At 44.9% G+C, this 26,715-nt stretch overlaps 2 long non-coding RNA genes across 2 annotated transcripts; one reads left to right on the top strand and one right to left on the bottom strand.

Annotated features, from left to right (window-relative positions):
* Positions 1–1,685: 1,685 nt before the first annotated feature.
* Positions 1,686–19,095, bottom strand: LOC309372995. Its single transcript, XR_014169753.1, has 6 exons — positions 18,785–19,095; positions 14,350–15,217; positions 13,299–13,363; positions 12,503–12,594; positions 11,821–11,888; positions 1,686–4,223 (listed from the first exon to the last, which is right to left on the bottom strand). It is a non-coding gene; the product is annotated as an uncharacterized lncRNA (long non-coding RNA).
* Positions 17,559–26,500, top strand: LOC309373122. The gene is made up of 3 exons (XR_014169787.1): positions 17,559–17,887; positions 20,427–20,489; positions 25,770–26,500. It is a non-coding gene; the product is annotated as an uncharacterized lncRNA (long non-coding RNA).
* The last annotated feature ends 215 nt before the right edge of the window (positions 26,501–26,715 follow it).

The following is a 26,715-nucleotide window of genomic DNA, read 5'->3' as shown; positions in this document are numbered from 1 at the left end:
ACTTTGCAACAAACATAGAACTCTAAGAACTACCATTTCTCCTATGAATCAGATCAGTTAATTTTATCAATTTCTGCCTTCTCTAGATATTTCACCAGTGATTCCCATGCAACCAGACCTTTTGGACCTTTTCACAAGTTTGTACTGAAATTAAAAACCTTTTGAGTTACTAATTGGGCACAGCATTTAAAAATATTTTATATAAGTACACATAACAAATTATAGATTGGTTTCAAGACCTGCAATTTATACATACCGGTATCTTGATTGACCTAAAGGAAGTATGTTTTTTTCTTCCAGAACTATTATATATTCTTTCTAAAATATTTATGCAGATTGAATTGATAATTTGACAAAGGTTTCTTTAATTGAGTGACAACCCTAGCATGTGCTCTAAAACAATTTGAAATGTAGAGGAGAAATTGTGCAGTACACACAGAAAGAAACAATAATGGGTTCACACATATAAAAAAGCACCATACTGTACATCACATTCTGTCTTGAGCTTTGTTCTACACTGAAACGCAAACTGCAAGCAGAAGTTTTCTGTTATGAACTGCACTGAAAGCCCAGATCCTGGTTGATCTGGCTGTCTGCTTGTTTTCCCCAAACCAAAATGAGTGAGCGCCTCTTGCTTTTATCAGCGTCAACCCTTCTTTTTTGGTGGCCCTGTGCAAACCGGCAGGGCAGTGGAATGAGGCCACCAACGGACAAAGTAGGAGTTTCTGCATACTCAGGGGACTTTGCAGGTATGTGGAAAAATATTTGTAAGAACAGAGAAACCCTTCTAAAAGCAGGCTGAAGACATACTACTGGCCCCCTCCCTAACAGGTATAAAGCATTAGGAACAGTTAAATGCCCTGCAAGTGAGGAAAGCAAGGCTACCAAAGACCCATCTTTTCCTGAAAGGGAGAGGAGACAGAAACAGCCTTTTGGGGAGCTGCCCATCATCCAGTTCTCTGAAGGTTCTGGTGGAGTGGTCTTTGACATTCAGGAAGTGCCTCTCCTTTGCTAACCAGGAAGGGCTGTTGTCATGATATGATACCATCAGGGGAGGGACTTCCCCTCAGCCTCCAGACCAGCCTTACCTGCTTAGCAGTGCACAGGGCTTAGTTGGGGATCATCCTGAGCACCAGTAAACCGGTGCCAAAGTTGCAAGCTTGGGATCTTTTTACTACAGTGGTACCTCAGGTTACAGACGCTTCAGGTTACAGACTCTGCTAACCCATAAATAGTACCTCGGGTTAAGAACTTTGCTTCAGGATGAGAACAGAAATCGTGCTCCAGTAGCGCAGCAGCAGCGGGAGGCCCCATTAGCTAAAGTGGCACCTCAGGTTTAAGAACAGTTTCAGGTTAAGAACGGACCTCCAGAATGAATTAAGTTCTTAACCAGAGGTACCACTGTATTCTCTCCTACCTCTTCCTTCCCTAGTTAGAGAGTGGGTAAAGGTAAAGGGACCCCTGACCATTAGGTCTAGTCATGGACGACTGGGGTTGCGGCGCTCGTCTCGCTTTACTGGCCGAAGAAGCTGGCGTACAGCTTCCGGGTCATGTGGCCAACATGACTAAGCCGCTTCTGGCAAAACCAGAGCAGTGCACGGAAATGCCGTTTACCTTCCCACTAGAGTGGTACCTATTTATCTACTTGCACTGCTAGGTTGGCAGGAGCAGGGACTGAACAACAGGAGCTCACCCCATTGCAGGGATTTGAACCGCTGACCTTCTGATCTAGGCTCTGTGATTTAACCCACAGCGCCACCCACGTCCCTAGAGAGCAGATAGGAGGGGCCAATATCTCCCTATAAAAAAGAAGAAGAAAAACAAGTCTCTCAGATGGGGTGGGGGGAAGGAGGTGAGCAAAAGCCCCAATACTTTATTGCTCTATTTAGAATCTTAAAGTTGGAAAGGAACCCAAGGGTCATCTAGTCCAACTCCCTGCAATGCAGGAATCTCAGCTAAAGCATCCATGACAGATGGCCATTTGGGGACTAGCTGAGATGATTTCTGTGCTGCCAGCACCCCCCCCCCCAGGACTAAAGCACTCATGGTCAGGGGTGCTTACACATCATGGTGCTGGATTTAAATCACTGTATTGCTCAGTGATAATTTTTGCAGAAGGAAGGCTGACTTCCTTGTGGGCGGGGGCAGATTCTTGCTTAAGATTCCTTTGGGAGTTACAGCAGTGCTTGCTCTGAACCCAGAGCCGTCAAAGTTCACAAGAAATTTCAGAAAAGGATCATTGACTGCTGCTTATTCCTCATTTATGAAAGAACGAGGCCAACCCCTGTGGTGGAGTCAGACTTCCTGTGAGGTGCTCTGTTGACATCATTTGTTATATTAATTATAATAGTGCTTTAAGAACTCCTGCCATGAAGCAGGCCCTGAAGTCCAAGATCTACTGATACTCTGCATTCTTAGGCTGCATTCTTAGCACTGCTGGGATATTTTTTTATTAAGGTCTTCGCCCCTAAAGATCTAAAATGGGGGTGGATGACAGCAGAGAGTTGACGTGTCCTCCATCTGTACACGCATGCATGGCGTTAGACATGTAGTAGAAAAACCATCATTGTTCACTGAGCACAGAAAAGTGCTTGGCATGGGCTGATCTTCAGTGATATTCTTCCTCCATCCCGCTGCCTTTTCTTCCACCAAGACCCACACGGAGCCTAGCATCCACACCCCACTTGAAAAGCCTCTCATTAAAATTCAGAAAAACAAAGTGGCTCAGTCCCTTGGATGCACACCTGGAAACCTTGGAGATCTACACAGACAAAACACGTATTGCGATTCTTAATTATAAGCTGTGGGACTTACTGGGGTAGGAATACTTTCTTCCTCATCTTCCAGGGTCAAACTCAGGCGTGCTCTGCTTTCCTGTTTAGCTGGCATCCTGCTGTGGTTGCGCTTGCTGTTGTTTGTCACTCCCGAAACCTGAAGGGAATCTCTACCTTGAGAATCAGGTCAGGAAGCCTCAGCAGCCTCAGGAGTGGGTCACTGCAGTGGACTGCCGCTCCCTTGGCACCCTGTTCTATATGTTCTGGCTGTACTCAGCCTCCCCTCTACTGCACACAAGTCTGCTTCGTTTCAACATGAAAACAAAGGAACTCAGATACTGGGCAACTGAAATCTGAAAGGGAAAAGGAGCTGTGAGCCCAGGGTACTGTTGCATTCGGTTACAAGGGAGTGCTCAGCTGGTGTTTCAGGGAGACAGACCTGGAATGGAGGAGCAAAGGGCTTCTTCTTCCAAAGAAGGACACACAAAATCGGGGAGAACCGTGGATCTAATCTCCATGCTGAAATGTGCAGAATATGTTCCAGCTGTGTTCATTTATTGTATTCTGCATCTTCTTTTGACTTGATACTGCCCCTATATGCATTGCAGTATTTTTCAGCCCAATGCATTAGAGAGAGGATGAAGGTATATGGTCCCTTGTTTGACAGGGATAGGAGAAGTTAACCTACCACCACAGCCCTTGCCACAATATTCCAAAATTCTGCTCAGTGGTACAGCATGTTCTCTGCATGCAGAATGCCACAGGACTGATACAGGAGAGCATGGAATAAATTCTCCCTGAAACCGTGGAACGCCATTTTTTGTCATTGCAGACAGCACTGCGCTACATAAATGATTGATTTAACATGGCATAAAGCAGCCTCCTAGGTTCCTAAAAACCCAGATGCAGTCCAAATACATTAAGTCAGTTATATGCAATTAATTCAACACATCACCCTTCAATTTGCAATTTGGAAGCAAATGCATAGCACCCTGCTTTTCAGATTCTCCAGCCACCATCAGTAGGAGAAACAGCGTAATGATTTCCCCATCTTCTTCTATCCCTCTCTGCTAGGTTTCTTTGGGATCTTGACTTTGGCAGCATCACTGACTTTGGAATGTGGCTGGGAACTGCTGCTTCCCCTTTCACATGACCTGATACTGTCCCAGGATGAGCTGTGCATCATCACTGCTCTCTAAGCAACTGGAAACAATGAGACAAAACTGGAGGCTCCAGCAAGTTCTCAGCCATGTGCTGGAATGCACCCAGGTGTCCTGGCTGGGATAGAGCTGCATGGCAAGCCCTGATATGTAAAAGAATTCTCTGGAAAGTATCTGCATGTGTTGAAAGTTCCAGAGCAAAATGTTCCGTTTTGTAACTACTCTCAATTGCACTGAAGTTATGGCATCAGTGACACATTTCATGCAAGCTGATTCCAACACTCGGCATCTGTTGAAATCAACATTGAGGTCTGTTAAAAGGGTAGCAGGAGCAAAGGATCTCAAAATGTGACTTTGGGTGGCATTAAACTAAATTTGCACAAGTGGAACAACTTTCGCTTCTACAACAGGACTCACCATACCATCCTCAGATCTGGCCAGGGGTGGCAGGGTGGGAGGAACCCAACAGAACAGATTTATTGGGTGTAAATGGAGGAAGAAGGAAGTCCTGTTGCACAAGTGGAAATCATCCTACTGACGCAAAACACTACTTAGCACTATTTTCAATTAAACAACCTATAGTGACTCTGACACATTAGGAGTATTTTCATATTATTGTGTTTTTTTCTGCTGCACAATCTATTTCAGGACCATCAGCCATAGGCAGACATCAATCACAAGGCTTCAGGGAGGTGTCCTGGAGCCCTGACTCAGGAATCTCTAGGTTACTGCACCTCTTTTGGGCCTTAGGAACCAAGTGGCGTGCCTTTATGTTAGCATCCTGCATGCCATTCACAGACTTTGCTTCCTTCTTTGCCCCTTCTGGCTGCTTCTGTCTTGGATTCTTGGTCTTGCAATCTTTCCCTCAGTTTGTACCAATTACGCTACTTGCATCTGCCTCACCTGGTCCGACTACCTTTCTAGAGCTGATCTCAAGTTTGCCCTTCAGACTGTCAGATTCTCTCCTTGACTGCAGCAGAAGCTAAACCTAGCTAGCTCAAAGCTTTATCATACCAGTGATGATCACTTGCCCTCATGCTAGGATATTCATGAAGGCAGGCCCCGAGTTTATATGTCCATGTCGCACTATTCACGGGGCAAGTAAACAATTGACAAGATGAAAACTTCTGGTGGCCATCACTGTGCATTAAGTAGCCAGGTGTGGTTGCCCTCAGGTAGCAAGTGTCCCCAAATCTTCTGTTGTCAAGTTGGAGAGGCCCTGTGTGACAACCACAGAATAGAAGCAAAGAATCATAGAACTGAAGGGTTGTAAGAGACCCGAGGATCACCTAGTCCCTCTGCAATGCAGGAATTTGCAGCTGTGGTACATCACAGTGAATGAGGCTACCAACTTTGTATATGGACTTGCCTTAGGAGTTCAATATTAAAGTTAGTAACCCTATCAAGTAAAAGTAGCAATCTTATAGTAAATGCTAGATATGCATTGAGGCTCTATAACTCCAAGAAATCTGGGGAAAGGGGCTAAAAATCAGGGAGATTTCTGAGCAACTTTCAGCTTGCCAGCTCAGAACCTCAGAAAAGGCTACATCATTAAGTGAGACAAAATGACTGGAGGTTAGGGAGGTTGCTATGTTAATAAGTTGGAAAGACTCTGATGATTCCTCACACTGGAGCTTCTCGGGGAAAGCAGAATTAATTCATGGCATATGCTCCCAGCATCTGCTGTGGTGGCCTGGAGTGGCGGGATCACAGGGCAAAAGAGTGAGAGCCAAATTTTTGCATTCCCCCGATCCTTTTCTGCCTTGGCATGCAGCCTGTATTCACTAGGTAGATGGGGAAGCCAGAGCCATACCCACTGCAGCCGAGTTGCCCTAGAGCACAACATGCGGCTTGAGGGAAGAAGATGACTCCTGAACTGAAAGGAAGGCTCTGTGATGGTTCCCTGATTAACAGATGAGTGCCCCTTTTAGTTACCTGTGCAAACATACTGCGTTATAGATTTGATCAGAATCTGCAGTCAATCGCCACTTCCTAGCACAAACTGCTGCGGGGCCTTGATTTGTGGCTGTTGCTATTATTCCACCAAGGAAGTCAAAGCTGGGGCAAAACATTTTGCTACCTGAGGCAAAGGACAAGATTCCCATTTCGGGTGCAGAAGACCACTGAATCTGACTTCAGCACATGCCGACATGACAGACTCCTACAAGATGCCGAGAGGCAACAAGAACACAGGATTTCAGAGTGCACACAGGGCTAAATGCTTTTGCAGTGGGCTTTTGCTAAAGGCACTTGAGCCTGGCCAGGAACACAGGAAGCTGCCTTATACAGAGTCAGACCAGACTGACTGGTAGCAGATGTCCAGGGTTTCCGACAGGGGGCATTCCCAGCCCTACCTGAAGATGCTGGGGTTGAGTCTGGGGTCTGCTTAGCAGATGCTCTACCACTCAGCCATAGTCCTTTGGGGTGGCTTTTAAGAAGTGGCAACCTGAGAAAGCACAGACAATTCCTTCTCTCCCTCCAGTCTCCTGCCTTTCTTCACTCTTTCCCTGAGTTTTCCTGCAGGGCTTTCCAGAGCAGCTGCAAGGCAAGGCTACACAACCTGTTATCAAGGTCCATCTCCTGTCACTTTCAAGACCACTTCATTACCCCTTTATTATTCCTCTTCTTCTGCTTATCGTTATTAATAATCGCTCTGGATTGTTACGAGTGCTGACAGCTGCCCCTTGTCTATTCTTTCTGTCTGTTTTAATCCTGCATGCTTATCTGAAATAAAACCTGATCCTTTTTTTTAATTAAAGAAATCTGGTCAGCCTACTCTTCCCCATGCAAAGAAAACGCTGATTGCTTCTCCTGATACATAGGAAAAGATCTTCAGGCTTAAAGGGCAGGCGGATGGGCAACACAGTATGTTCTATAGTTTGGAGAGGGAGGACATCTCGATGGTCACTGCCGGGACCAGGCCATAGGTATGCCTATTTGCACCCTTGTTCACATGGTCAGTGGAGGCTGGGCATGTGATCCCTGATGTCTACAGAAATGTTAGGAGGGTCTTCTGCAAAGGCTGTCTATAGTTCCCAAATGGGTGGGATGAGCCTGTCTAGTGATTATGTTTACTTCGGCTATAGGAAGCTGCCTTATTTTCAACCAGACCATGGGTCCATCCAACTCAGTATTGTCTATACATGGACTTGCAGTGGCTCTCCACGGTTTCACGTAAGTGGCACTCCCAGCCCTAATGGCAGATGTCAGGGATGGAAGCTGGGACCTTCTCCATGCAAGGTAGATGTTCTGCCACTGAGCTACTGCCCCTTCTTTCACAGTTCTTTTCTAGGCATGCCATCAAGGTGGAGCAGACTTGCTTTCTGTTGCTCCAGAGGGAGAGTCTAACACCAATGGGTGGAAATTGCAGAGAAGCAGATTTTGGGTTACATTAAAAGAAATGTCTTCATGGTAAGAGCTGCTTGATGGTGGAACAGATTGCCACAGGAGATGGTAGCCTCTCCTTTGCTGAGTCTAATCCAAGCTGCTGTAGGTGTATCCTGTGTCAGCATCGCCCTTGAGCCAGTGCACCAACTGGACTCATGCACCTCAACCCCGACTGGGCTAGGCGAGCTGGGTAGCACTGCCAGAGACCTCCTTTCTCACAGGAACAGGTCACAGTGCTGTGGACTCACAGCTTAGATCTGAGAGCACCGGATTCACTGTCTCAATAATACAGTTGTTGCGCAGCAGAGTTTTGCAGAGTCTTGCAGAGTATAAACCACTCGGAGAGCAGCTCTGTAGAATATCTTCCTTTTATTCTGTAACTACAACTATGATACAAAACTATATACAGAGCTGAATATTCTAAGCATAAATCTGAATATTCTAAGCATAAATGCTACACTGAGAGTCTGCAGCTGCTCTTAGCAGCAACCTTATCTCTACGATCTCTAACACTCTCTTTCTCTCCGATACACTGACTGACTGACTCTCTCACACTCAGATGTGGTGCTGGGGCAGAATAAGTAGATAGCAGGACACGCCTCCTCCTCTCTGGAGAGTCAGCAGAGACCATCAGGAGATCATCAGGAGATTCTTGGGTATGGGAGGGGTGAAATCTCCTCTTGCACTGCAGATCATGCACTGAGCAGAGATCAGACCTTCCTGTTCTGTGATTCTTTGCAAGTGAGGTCCTTTCCAACTCTCTGGTTATTTGTAAGTAAACATTTATTTTTAACTGTTCAGCCCCAAGCCCCGCAAAACAGAAAACAGGTAAGCAGAAAACAAATCAAAATACAAAATAGAAGCCATTAAATTTGAACAGGATAAAATAACAGCATCCGCCACATATCAGGAGATAAGGTGGGGCTAGAACAAACAGATCATCATGAAATATCTGAAGGAAGAGGACGGCTTTCACCATCCACCAAAAACAGGCAAGTGAAGTGGCCCAAGGAAGGGAGTTGCAAAGCCCAAGAGCTACCATGGAGGAGGCCCAGTCCCATGCACAGCCACCAACCTAACTTCTGACAGTGGTGGTACATGGAGCAGAGCCCCATCCTTGAAGATCTCAACTGGTGGGCAGCATCATATGGGCCAAACCATTTAGGAGTTTAAAGGTCCTAAAGGTTCAGAGGTAAGTTGGGAGCCAATGCAAGAACAAGGATGATGTACTCCAAGCAACTGGGCCTCATCAACACCTTAACAACTCTCAAGCTGTTGTTAGCTCCACAATGGAGCTAATAACACAATTAAAAATACTGCCAGGTTGTGATAAAAGAAAATCGCACAAAAATGATGTATAGCTGGTATCTGACACCTAGTAAACTAGCAAAGAGGTGTAAGTCAGAATCGGATGCCTGTTGGAAGTGCAAGGAGAAAGAGGGAACCTTTTTCCATATGTGGTGGTTTTGTAAGGGCAAAAGAATTCTGGGAAATGATTTATAATGAGTTGGAAAAAATGCTTTTAAAAATGTTTATTAAAAACCCCAGAGGCTTTGCTTTTAGGAATAAATGGTTCAGAGGTACCGAAGAACAAAGGAAGTTATTCATGTATGCTACCATGGCTGCTCAAATGATATATATCAGCAACGTCCAACCTGTTGACAGGTAGATCCCTGGATGATCGCAGGATCCTTATTGATCGCGGGATTAAAAGCAATGTGTAAGTGTCAGGGAACTGCCATCGGAACGAGAGGAGGAGGCGAGGCTCCACGACGATGCTGGAGAGGGGCCAAGTAGGGAGAGAGGCAGGTCTCCTGTTGGGGAAGAAAATCAGCGCAACACCAGGGATGGAGGGGGGCCAATGGGGGAAGCAGAGAGCAGGCTCAGAGACTCTTCACTGGACACCAGCGGGGAGAGCACAGGTCCTCCGCTACCCACGCCCTCCCTGCGCAGAAGACTTCCGCGCAGGGAGAGTAGGAGGAGACTGGGCGTCAAACAACTTTTATGTTGGAAAAGGTTGAAGAAACGCCCACTGTCGGATTCTGCCAGCGACTGAACAGCCACGAAGTGAGGGGCTGTCCAGCTAGGAAAGGTTTAACCAGGCTACATAGCCAGGAGCGGCGGCAACTTACGCACGAGCAACCCCATATAACCATTACAGTAAGGAATGTTTCCACCCCCCTTGCGCTGTCCCTACGTAGCGCCAAAAGGGCAATATTTTCTAGGCTGTTGCCGACGTTAGTTGGCTTTATGGTTTTGTGCTCCTGTTAGCGCCGTAGTTAATGGATAGCCTTTCCCCCCTAAAAAAGGTCCTCCTCCCTCCAATGACAATGAGTAGATCACTGCCAGTTTTATTATACTGGGAGTAGATCGCAGTCTCTTGGGAGCTGGATGTGCCTGATATATATAAATAAATTATACATGATATATAAATACTGGCAGGTATCTATAGCAGGGCTAATACCAGCTTTAGATCTGGAAAATGGGGGCAGCGGGTGCAGAGGCAGAGGGAGATGATACACTTGTCTCTAGCACTACAGCATCTATAAAAATCTGAGTTTAAAATAGGTAGCCGTGTTGGTCTGCCATACTCAAAACAAAAAAAATTCCTTCCAGTAGCACCTTAAAGACCAACTAAGTCAGTTCTTGGTATGAGCTTTCGTGTGCATGCACACTTCTTCAGATAACACTTCTTCTTCGTATCTGAAGAAGTGTGCATGCACACGAAAGCTCATACCAAGAACTGACTTAGTTGGTCTTTAAGGTGCTACTGGAAGGAATTTTTTTTGTTCTGAGTTTAAAAGTTTATTTAACATTAAGTAAGTGTCACTAGACCTGATTCCAGGTCTCCTGTCTTATGTGGTTTGTCTCTGGCACATGCACAGGGGGAGGGAACTGTGCTCAACCCCCACTCTGCCCCCTAAACAGCAAAACTGATGACTTGTATTACAAACTAAGTTTTCATATCCCTTAACACCACAAAATGTTGCCCGTGGGCACAGTTCACACATTCATCTGCCAGCTACTGAATGCTAAATCACGGAGTAAGGCACAGGCAGGTGTGAATCGATGCTAAATTATGGCGAATGACTACGGCAGAGATTGGAGATCTCTGTGCATCAGAATGCATGTGGGTTTATATATTGTTCTGTTCCTGCATACTTCTACGTTCAGCATTTAAGCATATGACATCTGTCCACATTGCAGTCTGATCACCAAGTCTTTTGTATACGTGTGTTTGTCATCTATTATTGGACACCTTTGTTCTGTCTATACCATATCAGACAAATGATTTCCTCCCCTTCCTGTTGGTTCTGCAGATCTCTGGGCCCACCTCTCTCCCTTGCTTCAATCCCCTTGTTCTGCTTCTGCCTTGCGCATATGCACCAGTGCGTGGCTGAGGTTGGAAGTATTTATGGCAATTAAAATGTTTTGCCTGGGAGCTGTTTTGGGGCTTTTTTTTTGAAGTGAGGATTTTTCAGACTTCAAGGTGTTAACAGCCCCCTCTAAATGGTTTTGTTTTTTAATTGCAGCAAATGACTGCCGAGCCATTAAAACATGCGCCTCTCTCTCTCTCTCTGCAGTTGTTTCTAAGCCCTTGCAGTCCTCCTTCTATTTATTCTGTTTAATTCAGTCGGGTAGCTTCGGGGCAATGAAGATCAATACTTTACTTTGATAGAAAAGAGTCAGGTTTGAAACACAGAGATAAAACTGACACATTTTGTATAAATTTAATTAAAAATGCACCTTTAGTGGCTTGTTGCAAGCACAAAGCAAACCCCTCCGTCTAGCTCCCTTTCTTTCCTTCTCTTCCTCCCTTCCTCTCTCTTTCCTTTCTTGTTCCTAACAGGAAATCTTGGGATCGGCCTCGCCAACAAAGCAAGGCTTATTTTGTTGTGTTCTCCCTCCCTCCCCTCCCTTGCTTTTTTCCTCCTGCCTTGAAAGTTTAGCATTCAGGGAGATGGAAAGCATGTGAAATTCAAAACAGACCTTCTGCTCTCCCTCCTCTGCTTTGGTGTTGGTGGTGGAGGGAGAAGGCTCCCAGGTGATCACGGGGCAAGGGCCTTTTTGTGCAAAATCCCAGGAGACTAGTCACCCTGGGGCGTTTTCCATGTGGCTCTCCTATGGCTCCCCAACCCCCTACTTTTGGCTTTGTGAAGAGTCCCTTTTGTGGGAGCATTACAAGGCAGCATCTCTATTCTCTCTCCCCAGCCTTTCCTCTGCCTAACTCTGCTGCCAGGGAGGACATTTGTCTTGTGTTTTATAATCTGGCCCTTTCACCCGCTTCCCCTACATGTCTCTCTTTCTCAATCCTGTTTGGCTCGGTTCATTTTTCACATGAGTGGCTTTCCTCCCAGACTGCCCTCTGCTCTTGCCTCCGTTCTGCTCAACACCAATAAAATACGCACAACACAGGTAGGACAAGGTGCCAGGGCTCAGTGTGACAAACAGCTCACGCACCACTCAATAACCAGGGCTGTAAATTTCCCCCTGCTCACCTTCCTCAAGCTGGGAGCCCAGTGGTCATGGCGGTGCTGGTGGAGGGCGTTGTAGCTCGCTTAGGTTCCTGAAGCAAACAGAAGGACACAAGTGGTGCATGCCTGTGAGCCAGTGCTTGATCCGGCCCTGCCCTTTGCAATACCACTTACTTACTTACTTACTTACTTCATAAACCCTGCACAAGGGTATTTGCCTGACACTGGTGGAACAGAGGATTTAGCTGTTCAGTTACAATAGGAAAAGTAATTAATGTGGGACTTTCAAGCACCACCACCACTACTTTTCAATTGCTAGGGATGTCCTGCAAATATAATACAGATGCTCTGAATTGAACAGCTTTGGAATTTCAGCCTAAATTTGTTTTTTAACTTGGTTCTTTTGCTGCTTCCCTTCATCACAGTAGATTTATGGTTCAAATTTTGAGGCAACTGTATTCTACTGGCACTCTCCTAAGTACCAGTCTGCCTGCTTAAAGCACACACGTAGCTCATTTCCCTCCTCAAAGAATTCTGGGCCCTGTAGTTTGTGAAGGAGTGCTGGGAATTGTAGCTCTGTGAGGAGTAAACTGCAGTGCCTACCATTCTTTGAGGAGGGTAACATGCTTCTAATGTGTTTTCAAGGTATAGTGTGTACGCAGCCTGTATAACTCCACTGATGGAATAAGATAAAGAGAATTCTTACCAAAAGCTTGGTGTGATGTGGGTGGGGCAGCAGCTTCTTCTACTCCTTGTCTGACCAGATCAAAGCAACGCTGTCTTTCAGTGGCTTGGTTTCTAAAAATACACAATGTTCTTAATATTTTTTTTTTTTTGCTTGGAAGGTTATTAAAGATATTGGTGTGGTTGTGAGGGGTAATTCTTTTACAGTGGTACCTTGGGTTAAGTACTTAATTCGTTCCGGAGGTCCGTTCTTAACCTGAAACTGTTCTTAACCTGAAGCACCACTTTAGCTGATAGGGTCTCCCGCTGCCGCCGCACGATTTCTGTTCTCATCCTGAAGCAAAGTTCTTAACCCGAGGTAATATTTCTGGGTTAGCGGAGTCTGTAACCTGAAGCATATATAACCTGAAGCATATGTAACCTGAGGTACCACTGTATTCAAAAACACTGTAGACGCACAGCACATACGAATATTTCAGATCTCACAGTGCTGGCATACCTCTTGATTTTGGTAGGGAGAGTCCCAATCTTTTGGTCATTTTCACATGGAGTATGGTTTTTTTTGTTCTCCTTATGTGCCCTAACAAGATACTAACACATACATACACAGTTTGAGACTATTGGTAGTAGATGATAAAATGGCTGTCTAGGTGAGCCCTTGATTATTGCATACTTAACAGCAGACTTTGTGGTAAAAGTAATTAAACAGCAGCTTTGAAACGTGCCAAGTTGCAGCACCACAACTCCTTCAACTTCACGTCCGTCAACACAAAAGGAAGGAAGTAGTGAGAATCCAGACGGGGTGCAATGAATCTCACCTGAGCGTTGAACTCCTCGTGTGGCCTTGAGCAGGTTGTGATCTGTCACCGCTTCGATTCCTCATCTGTAAAATGGGAACATCAGTGACCTATCCTCCAGGATTGTTGTGAAGGTGAACACACAATAAAATGGCTGCTAGCCAACATATACTGATATACAGAGGATATATATATATATATACAGAGAGAGAGATTTGAATTACTGTACTGCTTCCTATTTTGCCTATTTCATTCACAGGCAAGATAAACATGGCGATAGGAGAGTGGCAATGTCTGTAGGCCTGCTCCAATAAGAGATGACTTGAGAAAGCGCTCTCCATTTGCAAATGAAGGCAGCAAGCATCCTCAGGACAAAAGAGATTATAACCGTCCCAGCAGAACCTGCTTTAAATTGACAAATATTGTGGGACGGCGACATGGGGATGATGTCGTGTGCATGGCACCCCCCAAAAGACATGCCTGCATCCAGCACAGAATGCACATCACCATGCAGTGTGCAGCCACCCTTAAAGGACATTACTTCCCTCAAAGAATCCTGCAAACTGTATTTCCCCCCTCAAAGAACTACAATTCCAAGTATCCTTAACAAACATGGCTTCCAGGATTCTTTGCAGGGAAGTCACATGCTTTAAATGCGCATTGGGTGTGTGCGCTGTTCAGAGGGGCTATTTGCACAACAAATGCAGGACAAAAACAAACAGGGACTTTTGTGGGAAGGAAAGTTGTGGCATTTCCCTAGGTAGTTACGGGGATATGCACTGGTTGGAAATGACCACCCCAAAACGTTTGCTGATGCGAACAGTATTGAAAGCTGGATAGTGTATGACTGCCCTGATAGCATCCTGAGCAGAAATCATTGCGCAAATGTAATGAAAAGGTTGGTTGGAGGGGCCCTTCAGTGCCTCCAAAAATGTCTAGCCTGAGAAAACAGGTATATTTTTGAAGTCAGAGTACATGATTGCCTGTCATGGATTCCTGTAGGGGTTTGTGAGGAGTTTATAGGCAGAGAAGTGTCCCCTGGACTATCCTGACGCGTGTACCTGCCTCTTACCTGAGCGCAGAGGAGCCCAGGAGTCCTACCGTCGTTCCTCAGAGCAGCTATGAAGGCCGAGAGGCGCGCGGAGATGAGGAGCCTGCGCTGCTCATCGCCGACTGCGGGGCTGCCATTGCTCGCCGACTGAGGCCTTCAATCCCCCAGCCAATGCAGAAGGAAAAAGTTTGCAGACAGGCAGGCAGGCTCTGCTCTGCTTTTTCGGGGGCTGGTAATTGCAGGCACGAGTCACTTTGTGTTTGGGTGGGGCGGGGCGGATAAAAAATGGCAAGCGGTAATTGAAACAGAATTGGGAATCAGGACCCTCCGGGCAGCACTTGTTGAAAGAAGAAATAAAGATCGCTTGGGTCACCTCTTTTTGTAATTTGCGTTTAATAATCGTTCCGGGAGGTACGCACAAAGGGAGAGCCGAGACACGAGACGAGGCAGCCCAGCCAGCCGCTCCCCACCTCCCGCTGTCGGCGGAGAGGAGGGAGGCCTGAAAGAGAAGCCGCCTTTCAAGTGCCGGGCGGGACCGGCCTTGCATCTGCCGGCTCCAAAGGACGGAGGCTGGGCTCCCCCGGTGAGGGGCGGCCGGCCCGCCTTTCTGCGGCTCTCCGAGTCAGCTTCCGCGGGTCTAGGCTGACTGAGCCCGCAAGTGGGCCCCGGCCCCGCTGGGTCTGGCTGGTGCTTTGGAGCAGAGGCCATGCCAGCTGGTAACGACGCCGGCGTGCATTGAAACTCCAGTTGAAACGCGCTCTCCTCCCCTCTACCTCTTTTTCTTTCTTTCTTTCTTTCTCTCTCTCCCGTCGCTTTTTGTGGTTCCTTTCCCCTGGAGCTGATGCTGTTTTGTTGTTCCCAACTTTCCCTGGTTTGCACTGAGGAGACACTGCAAAAACACAAGGGCCCTCTTTGAATCGGAGTTTCAAAACGGGGGGCAGTCTGCATCCTGGGAAGAAGCTGCTGTGAATTTGTCATTAGGTTTAGTACAAAGTGGTGGTCGTAGCAGGGGGAGGTGAGCGACCACAGATTTAAAGCACATCATCCACCACACACAAGAAAAGGAATATTGGAAATTGTGGTTTGTTGTGGGTGCTATTATCTGTAAGGGGTAAACTACAGTTCCCACGAATCTTTGGGAGAAGCCGTGTGCTTTAGAATGTAGCCCAGAGATCCAACATTGATCTCAGTAGAATGAAGTTTGGAGTACATCTGAGCATGCACAGAATGCATGTCTCCCCAAACTGAAATTGGTAGAAAGATTGGGTCCCTGGCACTTTGCATTTGAGAAATGAATTGCTAGTCAGATTCATATCAATGCCAATTAGCAGTCCCAACTCTTTTAAACAACATCCCAGTCATAGCATGAACCTGGAGCACATCCTTCCATATAATCCTCAAGTTGAAATGGAGATATGATTTCTGCCACCTGCTAGGAGGGAAATACCTTGCCCCTGCCTCATACCAGGTATAACTGATGTGTGACGTGTGAAGTGACGGAGCATGTTTGGATCCCATCCATAACATATATCCACTGTGATTGGCTGCTCGGCCAGTGTACCTTGCACATTGGAGACCTGCAAATGTGGGCATCCACATTGGGGGCGTAGGGCAGTTTCCATCCTACTCCACAGCCTGATCAGCACTTTTGCTGCTTCCCAAGACCACTCAGGTGGCAAATCTCAGTGACACCCTAAAGGAATAAAAGGCATGATGCATAACTAAATAAATAAAATAGCTGCTTTGACCTCCCTGTCCATCTTCTTTCCTAGAGTCTCTAGTGCATCTTCTTATTCCTTTCTTTCTTCCTTTCCTTCTTTCTTTCTGTTCATTTTGCTCTCCATCTTTTTGAAAAAGACTCTAATTATAAAATACAAGATTTTAAAGGTGGGGCAAATCCATAAACTACAACCACAACAGTTTTTATTTCCCCCATAACTGAGGGAAGCTTGCTGTGCCAAAGTCCAAGAAAATCTGAACTAGGCAAGCCTACACAGGCCATCTGTCCCCAGATGGTTTAAGTAAGTCCATCTCCCAGGTACATCTGTTAGCCTCCAGAGAAACAGGGAAGATTCAGAATATGATGCAACTCCTGGTACCATGTACTGACCAAGTAGGCCAGGCAGAACTAATGTGCTTTATATTTGTGTATTTGTTCGTCATCAAACCTTTATTTATCAGTTGAATCTGTCGATGTCATCATCCCGCACAAGGGCTTCTCATTCCTCGGACTAGAGCGTCCCTTTTTACCCTATTTAACCTGCCTTTCTCGTTTCCCTTCTTGGAGAGATGGTTAGTGAATCTTGATTTCATAGTTCTTGCCTGCAGCCAGGAAGAAAAACAGCATCTGTTGGCTGCATCTGAACATGCCAACCAAGTTAACATTAAGCCCAAAGGGCTGTGCTTAAAGGACCATACTGCTGCTGTCAACTGCCAAGACTGGGCTGGGCTGGGCTGGGAAGGGTAGGTGGAATTATCTTCAGTTTTTCAGTGATGGCTATATAGGGAAGCTCAGGCTTTCTTCCCCTTTAAAACCTGAAGAAACTACGCTTGTATGGAATATTCAGTGTATTAATTAATTATGTATCTGTTTTGGTTTACAAACTTGCATATTTCACATGTCCTAGCCATAGCCTCTCAACTTTGTCCTCTCAGTATATTGAAATTATGACCACCTGTTCTCTAACTTCCCTTTGAACTAAATCTGAGTTGTCTTGGCCAGAGACACCTGAAATTGATAAAAAAGCACACCCACTCTTCTTCCAAACAGCTTAGGACAAGGTATTAGCTCCTTACCCTCCCAATTTTCAAAGCAATTTTGTGGGGCAGGTTAGGCTGAAATGTAAGGGGCTTGTCTAATATCACTCAGTGAGCATCATGGCCATGGTTGAATAGGATTTTAACTCTGATCACTCCAACCTCAGCAATCTTATGCACCACAATGTAGACTACTGGCTCTACATAGCGTGAGCCAGGACTGACAGCCATATGCTGCTGACTAAGGTTAATAAGATCCCCAGCTTTCCCTTCCCATTACAGTATTAAAGTATTTTAATATTTTTTTGGAAGCCACCCATAGTGGCTGGGGAAACCCAGCCAGATGGGCGGGGTATAAATAATAAATTTATTATTATTATTATTATTATTATTATTATTATTATTATTATTCCTGGCCCTCTCAGTATTAAGGCTGCATATTAATAAGGCAATGTTTAGACTGGAGTGCCTAAAGGATTTTATAAATATGGGATGTCAAGCTACTTCAAAATTAAGTTTTTCCTTGGGATGACTTTTATAAAAAGTTCAGGGCTGTCAGATCTTTGTCCTTGCCTTGACTTTGGTCAAATACACATTATATATTTAAAGCACATCTCTTCCCCCAAAGAATCCTAGGAATTGTAGTTTGTCCCTCGCAGAACCACAACTCCCAGCATCCTTAGCAAACGACAATTCCCAGGATTCTTTGGGGGAAGTCATTTGCTTTAAATGTATGGCGTGGATGTGACCTTTCTATGGACACGTGGTCCTATTAGACTTTCCTTCACTTTCTAACAAAGATGTAGGTAATATTTAGGTTCTTAAAATTATTATTGTAGTTAGATTTTTGAATTATGTAATTCTTTGAAAGGGGAGGGGCAACCTGGTTTGTGTGAGGGCAAGGGCAACATTTGTGGTATTTGGCCTTGTGTGGTTGGTGCTGATGGAGGCTTTCATCCTGTTGCAAATTGCAGGTGTGAGGGTGTCTGATTCTGATCACGAACATAGTGGTGATGGCAAAGAACATCCTGTGTCATGGCTCTAGACCAGCTCATTCTTCCATGCCTTCTAGGTCTTAAAAAACCCAAAACCTATGCAAGGCCAAATGACACAAATAACACCGTGACACACATGGTCACATCCTCAACATCCATTTAAAGCACTTTGGCCTAGGGATCATTTTATTGTAAGTCCCAGCATTGGGGGGGGGGGGGAGCCATGACATTTAAAAAGTTAAAAAAACACAACCCACACTGATATGTTTGTACAGTATTAGTTATATGTAGCTGGTGGTCATACTTTAATATCAAGAGAATCACGTGCTATGGCTATCAAATAGTTCTTACTTTAAGGGAAAGCCTTGCATTTCAAAACACAACACCTCCAAACCTCCCAAGAATCTCAGAGAAGAAGCAGTGCTAAACCTAGTAAGTTCTGAAAGAACAACATATGTCAAACGGCTTTCTTACCGTTTTTGGAAATACGTGAACTGTGTACGCTGTGATAGTGGTCCGTCCTTATTGTTGAATAGATTTACAGCTTTCTACTCTTGCGTCATTAAACAGCCTCATTCTAAGTATCCTCATAGATAGGTGCACACTTCCCAGTTGGAACACAGGTGGGAGAAGGCCTAGCAAAACTATAATAAATGTATTAACAAGCACACACAGGCAAATATATGTATACAGCGCGTACGTACATATACACAGACAATCTGGCCTGTTTCTCCCCATCCCGTAGCTCTCTTCCCCCCCATCTGTTTGCTGTATAATTCCTTGCTAAAGTCACTTTCTCTCGGCAGCCTGCAGGCCTGGGTGCAGAGATTTGCTCCCTCCTTTCCTCAACAGTCCACTGGGCTTGTGAACATGTGTTTCTGGGAGGCAGACACCAGCTGGCTGGGGGAATATTTGCATATTCAGCTAAAACTGCCAGAGCTGAGCTGGGAACGCCTAGAGGAGCCCATGGCAGGACAGTCGCAACAGAGAAGCTTTGGTCAGCTAGAGGTCAAGTGGAACAGATTTCCAAACCAATGGCCAGATGGTGGGTGGAGATGGGGGAAGGGAAGGGCTCAAACTTTTGCACCAGATAAATAAACTGTTAAGTGAACAGCTGACCAATGGGTTGCAGCCAAGGAGTGAGCAAATGTACTTTGAGAGCAAAGCAAATACAGTAGTATGGAGCTTTCAGGCGGGTTTTGGGTTTATTTGCTTCTGTTTGTTTACAGGCAAAATGCCTGCCAGTCTGCAGGGAACAGGAATACAGGGAGAATTTTTTGGGGGGTGGGGGGAAGGCATAGAATTGGGAATGGGTGGGGGGTCATTATGTTGTATTGCAGTCTTCACATCAGGACACATCCCATAGCATCCCTGGAAATGAAAGTTGGACCGGTGGGCCAGGGGTAGGAAGATGATTTTGTATCTATCACAACTGTGGCTTCAAGTGAGGTAAATATTTATCATATGTCAGGAAGTTCAGAGGCCAGGGAGTGGTGGTGGGGCAACCATGAGTGGTCAAAGCGAGAAGAGGGAAAAGACTAGGAAGAGGAAGTGTCAGCAGCTGAAGGGGTAACTGGGCTTAGTGAGCTGGGAGAGTCTGTGGAAGAGAGAAGTCCAGAATCAGAGGCAGAAGCTGAAGCAGGGGAGGAGGGAGGCCAAGAGGCAGAGGTGAGTCTGGCTGGTGAAGAGTGATGGGTGTTTCCCCCTCCTGCTCCTACACACTCTTTTCTCCACTTGTCTCCCAGAAGCAGAGGAGGCACGAAAAGGGTCCCCTCCCACAGCGGAGTTTAGTGAAAGTAAGAAATCAGGTGGTACCATCACCTGCGACCCATGCAGTTTGGCCCTTATAAACAGCAAAGCAGAAAGTAGCTGTTTAGATTTTGAGGGCCATCTCCTTCTTTCGCTCACAGTGTTCTCTTTTCCCAAGATGCACCTCTTTGATAACCTCTGTCCCTTCAAACACTTCTTCCACTATGACCCATTTCCTTCCCACACTATGGGCAGTTGCTGCAAGAAGCCTGGCTCTTACTTGTTTTATGAATTCCCAGCTTCCATAAGGGATTTTTTTTTTTAATCGAGCTAGAATAGAGCCATAACCTTGCAGGACAAGGACATCTGCCTGGCTGCTGGTACACACGCTGCGTTGCATTTCTACCGCTCTCCCCCCCCCCCCAATTACTCTTCATTCCCCTTAAGAAAATAAAACATTCTCCCACAATAATGGGAGCCCAGGCAGAAATCCTTTGCCTTGTCCCCATCTGGGGTTTGGTGGGGTTTGGGCTAATTTGGGAATAAGAGACAGTAGGGAGGAGGTAGATCAGCTCTTTCCGTCTGATTCATTTGCAGGCTGGGATGCAGGAAAACAGGGTGGAAAGACAGAAGGTGCTTAGGGAGCTGCTGAGAGATCAGGTGACTAAGGACCATGCTGCATGCTGCAGATTTCCTACACGCAGGTCAGCTGCATGTAGGAGACTTTGTGAACCTCACCTGTAGATTCTGGTCAACATGCTTATTTCACACTAGGATTGGGGGAGATAGTCAATTCAGTATGCATAAAAAGCTGGCTCTGTCAAACACACACTTTCCAAAACAGTGTAAGAAGTGAAACAAAACCATCCTTCAAAATTTGCGTTTGTTCAAGTTTTGCAATACAGTTCTCCAAACCAAACTTTTTTACGCAAATGCAAATATTAGGGGAAATTGTACACAAAAGTGAAGATACTAGTGAGAATAACATACAAAAATGCATTATATTGATGGAAATTGCTTGCAGAGAATGTGTAAACTCCATTTAAATATGTGTTTATTCCGAGAAATTGCTACTAAAATCGGGTGAATTTTCACAAGGATTTTTTAAAAAACATAAATAAAAAAGCAAAATGCTGCAAAATGTGAGGAAGTGAATTTACCACTGGAAAAATGAGAAACAGAGAGAAACAATTGGCAGGTACTCCCACCCTTATGTCACACTGTGAATACGTGCTAGAAAACTAGATTAGGTGTTGCTACTAGCCAACACAAGACGCTCACGGCTCCATATGCACTCTCCCTCCCATTTTATTCTCATAACATTCCTTTGAAGTCGGGACAGGGTGACCAACTCAGTGAGCTTTATGGCTGAGTTGGGATTTGAATCTGGGTCTCCTTGGTCATAATCTATTACATCCCATTTTCACTCAGTTAGTCATTACCACTGCATATGCAATGAACAAAAACCTCACATTTCAAATGCTTATTAAACACGACAATCTTCATACATTTCACACACAAAAGCCCAATCCAATGCACATGTTTACATGGAAATACTAATGCAGTTTGCATAAGACTGCAACCTGAAGAGGAGAACAGCAAGATGCCTCCGGGACGGAATCAAGCACATACCAGAAATTTAGGTTTGCACAATTGAAGTGGAATAAAGCAATCTGTCTCCCTTGAGAAACAAATCCACCCCCCTCCAAAAAACCCCCTCACTTTTTGCAGTTAGGAAAGTGATGGGGAATTGTATTCAAAAGTGTGGGGTGAATGAATGATTAATGGGAAGACTTATAAACACAGCACCAGCAAATCATGATGAATGCTCATTGCCAAATAACCACCCCGTCAAACAAAGAAGGATGAATGCTCAGTAAAGACGGAACATAGTCTAACCGCCACATAAGCTTTGTGCAAGCAAATCAGGATGAATGATCAATAAACAGGTTGTCTGAAAGAGCTCTCACTTCATGACCATCTAACACATGGGAGAATAAAATAGGCACATTTATTTTATGATACATGGACTAAGAAATTCATAGTAGATAGTGTGTGTGAGACAGCTCCTTCCTTGGAATCTGGCATGGTATGTCAAATAAATTTTGAAATACTTCAGAACGGATCCACAGTTACAGTGCTAAAGCTGCTTTCTGAACCATACAGCTTTGTAGAGGAACTCAGGACGAGAGAAGCAGGCTCCCTCCAGCCATCACTAGAGGTCTCTCTCTACCAATGAGTTCTTGTCTGGAGGGCAAGAGGAGAAAAACACACTTGCTCTCAATAATTTCTTCATTGGGCACTTGACATCTCACAGCTTTCTGGAGAGCACAAACCCAACTCACCTATAGAGGTCTGTATTTCTGTGGTTCAGTGCTCCCCTAGATGCAAACTGACAGGGAATGCCCTGCATCATGGCTTGCAATTGCTCCATAACTTCCGCAGCACCTGAAGTGAACGAGGGCCTTCTAGCACAGTTTCATGTATGATAAATGCATCTTTTGTTTCTCATTTGTTGCATGTTTCCTCCAAGGTTGTGGAGGGACACAGCATTTTCCCACCTCTCAAAGCACAACGTTTTGTATTTGGGGATGTGCAATTGCTCATTCATTGTTATTATTTTCTGTGACATGATTAATGATGAAAAATGCAACTCACCCACCTGCATGCCTGCACAATTTTGGGGCTGTGCACTCCCCTGTTTTACAGCTACAATAAAAAAGCACTTATCTAGTGGGAGGGAGAGTTCAGAACTTTTGTTGAGTTTTCTGAAAAATATGTGTAATCAGCTTTTTTTTTTTTTAAAGGGAGGCCAATAGACTCCTGCAGCAACGCTAATTGTTATCTCTCCCGCCCCCCATTACCTGGAGACAGGTGACTTTGTTACTGTCACTGTAAAAAAAAAGGTTTCCAGAAATATACTGCATTATATGAAATGGAGACATACAGGGAGGGAGCCAGGGGCTTGCCCAAGACTTCGGGGTCAGCAGAGGGACAGCCAAGCTTGCAGGAAACACCCATTTATTCAGGATGGTAAAAACTGTTAAGAGCTTCAAAAAGATTTCTCCAAATCTGTAACTGGGCAGCAAAAATGGCAATGCAAATAAAGATAAAGGTAAAAAAAAAATCCTAACTTCTCACTGATGGGGCAGCAACAGCAGGCAAATGAGCTCAGGATCGTGATGGATAGTTCAATTAAGACATTAACTCATTGTGCAGGCAACGGATTATTTAAAAAGGGATTAAAATTAAAACTGCAAGTATAATGCCCATATGCCACATTAGGTATCCTATATTTGGCTCAGGTCACCCTCTCTCAAAAAGGATATTATGGGACTGGAAAGATGCAAAAAGCAGCCACCAAAATGATCAGGCAGTTCCCCAGGAAATGTTTTTTTTCCTTTTCAGTTTAGGGAGCAACGACAAAATAACCAAGGAGATCCTGATAAAGGTTTATAAATGGTACATGCTGTGGAAAAGTGTCCAGAGTTTAGTTTTATTTTATCCCTCTCTCCTAATTCTGCACTTGGTGTCATTCAGAATGGACAAAAGAACTTCATTGCACCGCACATAATTTTGCTGTTGCAAGATGTAGCAATGGCCATTATCTTAAATGGCTTTAAGAGGGGATTAAGCGAATTAATGGAGGACAGGGCTAGTCATGATGGCTAAACAAATCAGTATTATTGCTCAATAAATAGCCAATGTTGCCTAACTGCCCCAGAAACAAATCAGAACTATTCTTTGATAAACAGCTGAAGTTGTGTAACCTTTCCACAAAGAAATCAGGATGAACGGTCAACCTACAGGTCACTGAGAAACGAACCTCATTTGGGGTTACAGAATGCAACATGGTCTAATTCGTGGTATGCATATGGAATAGTCAAGCCATCTTTACATTTGCCACATTTGAGTCCACGTGGCTGATTTCTGGGCACTGATTTAGATTGATTCTATATCACTTAACCAGAAAGAAATGCAGGGGGTATTCCCTTCTCCCAAAAAAATATAAATGCAATATTTATCCTGGGCTATCCTTGTGTTAGGATACCACCAGTGGCGTAGCGTGGGGGTGCAGGGGGGGCCGGCCGCACCGGGCGCAACATCTGGGGGTTAGGGGGCGCAAATCCACGGGTTAGGGGGCACAAATTACTTGCCTTGCCCCGGGTGCTGACAACGCACGCTACGCCACTGGATACCACCCATGCAGATGGCCAGTCTTACCTAGTTCCTGTCAGCTCTTTGATCCATAAGGGGCCGAGATGGTTTGGCCTTATAGGTTTGCAGGCCTTAGAGCTCTATAGAGATATCAAAAGTGCTAAAATAGCATTTTCAGTCCCTGCAGTCAGCATCTTATTTAAGTGCTTTAAGAAAGTGATCTTGCTAAGGAAGCAAGTTTTATAAGGGATTTTCTAGGATGTTCTTTCCCGTGTAGATAACTTTGTTATCTTGTCATCGTCGTGAAAACCCCCGGCACCGCCATCTTTTGTGCCACCTAGTCAGCAATTTCTTTGGTCACCATTTGAATCCCTCGCAATCATCATCAATCTATCCAGCCTGCCACAAGGCTGGAGAGGATCAATCTAAGAGCAAAGAAGACTGGGCTGTTTGCAGATCTTTGGGGGCTCTCGGGGGAACCTCACAGCGTTTTGATGAGAGTGAGCGTGGCAGGAAGCTGGGGTGATAGATTGAAGAAGATGAGGCCATTGCTTGGTTGAGAGGTGATATGCAGCAGCTGTGACAGGTGCCTATGTCTGTCCCCTGAACCTGCAATCTCTCCTAATAGGGAAGATTGAGGAGCCCAGAATGAAACATGTCATGTCCAAGAGAGATGGGGAGACAGGTGGGGACTCCAGGGTTGCAAGCTGCAGAAAGGAGATGAAGGGAGGGAAAGGAGCACTCGTGGCGACGCAGACACTCATCAATGTGTTCTTTGTACGCTTCCAAAATGGCAAAGCTCTTGTTAGATGGTGTTTTAAAACTTGCAGTTTGTTTGGTGAAATTGAAAGAATTAAACTGAGAAAAGGGAAATCCATAGCTGAATGCCAAAGAGACATGCTTCCAAGATAGTAACATCAAATTCAATGGGATTTCCTTCCAAACAGACGTTGTTTTGGATTGAGGTGTGATTCTTCTTCTTTCTGGGGATTTATCTTATATTAACACTGCCAATTCTTCATCTAAGAAATCTCCTTTTCCATTAGTAATTTGAAGCCAGAGAGAAATTAAATGGGTATACCTTTTTGTTCTGTGTAAATCAGATAACCTGCCTTTAATAATTACAGATGGAAATCTGAACAGAGAGTACCGTACTTCATTCATGGAAGGAGTTTCTTTGAAGGGAAGCAGAGTTGCAACTCTCTTTCTGTGTTCCTTTCATGGGATGACTACATTGGATCCCACCCAATGTGTTAAACTATGTGTGTTGTAAAATTTTATAGCACTTTCCCTGGGAAAGATGGCCAAGGTAAGCCATCTATGGCACTGATGAACAATCCAGATCTCCTCCTACCTATCTTCCTTTCTTCTGTGCAATTTCCCCTCACTTCCTTGGTTAGCTTTACCTCTGGTGTAGCATTATCTCTATGGTTGTAGGCACACTTCAGCCTCTGAAGCACCGCAGTTTGAGTTTTTCTAATGGCACTTTTGTAGACATTGTTTTTCAAGGTTCCATACCTGAAAGCTATGCCGACAGCATGAGCAACTGTGAAATCATTTCCATCTGTTCATATGTGGCTCTCTGTGGCTAGTGCACATTAGTTTATTTGTCCCCTCCCTTTTCAACACCCACTGCAGTCCGTTCCCCCCTCTCTGCAAGTGAACTGTGAAGTCTCAGTTAGTTACGTACATTGCACTCAGTGTTCGTCCAGAAGCTTTCTTCTCCTGCAACATGTAGGCAACTTTATAATTTCTCTGACAACTGCATATCTCTTCTTGCAGGGCACTCTGGGTATGCTCAGAGGCTGCTCGTTCTGGTGCGACAGAAGGGCTAATTACTGCCTGCAAATGTGTGTCTTATTATTGCAAGACTTCAATGGCATTGTAAGCTCATTGTAAACGTCTCTCTGCCCTACCTCCAGACAGGAAGGAACTTCACACAGCTTGATTTATTGAATGAGGACTGCAAAAGAAAAGAAAAGAAAAAGACACTTCAGGCTCAGATGTATTGGCTCCCTGTTATACCAATCAATTCCACTAGAGCCATTGTGGTTTCTTAAAGGGCAACACACAGCTATGTTTGGTTGACAGGCAATGCACGAAATGGATGCACCTCAAATCTATTAAACTACCACCATAAGCAGTCAGATGATATGGTTATGGGTGAAAATAGTTTATAGTGATTGCAGCAATAAGCTGATCAAAGCTTTGGGGTTTTGATAAACTGTAGGTATTACTTTTTTATTATTTTAATGCTATGGTGGAATCTAGTCTTTTTGCAATTGATCAGTACTTCCAATGGACCTGACTGATTCATTTGCATTTCTGGTCACAGAGCCATTTTGCAACTCAATTCCTTTTCCTAAAAATAAGAAATAACAATTAAAAACAGTAACCATCCTGCTCCTCCCCACTTAATTAATTGTTTCATGAGCTTGTTTGGTCCTAGAATTAGTTGTCTTCCATCCAATACTGAAATCACCCATTTAAGCACAGTAGTAAACTTTTCATCCAATGTGTTCATCCCTTAAACTGCAACAACCCAAGACAGTGATAATCCAACTACTTGGGGAAAATAAGGCTCCAAATCACTCTGCTCAGGTTCGCAGAAAATTTGTTCCGGTGTTTTGGGGTAGATGGACCAGCTGTCAATTTCTGCCTCTCCCCTTTCCACGACCACTACTTCCTCAGTGCTTTCAGTTCTTTTCCAAACTATTTCCCTCCTTTT

Source organism: Podarcis melisellensis (assembly GCF_964234715.1).
Source record: "Podarcis melisellensis genome assembly, chromosome: 1".
In the NCBI taxonomy this organism is placed as follows: Eukaryota; Metazoa; Chordata; class Lepidosauria; order Squamata; family Lacertidae; genus Podarcis; species Podarcis melisellensis.
This window is presented reverse-complemented; position numbering and strand designations above follow the sequence as displayed.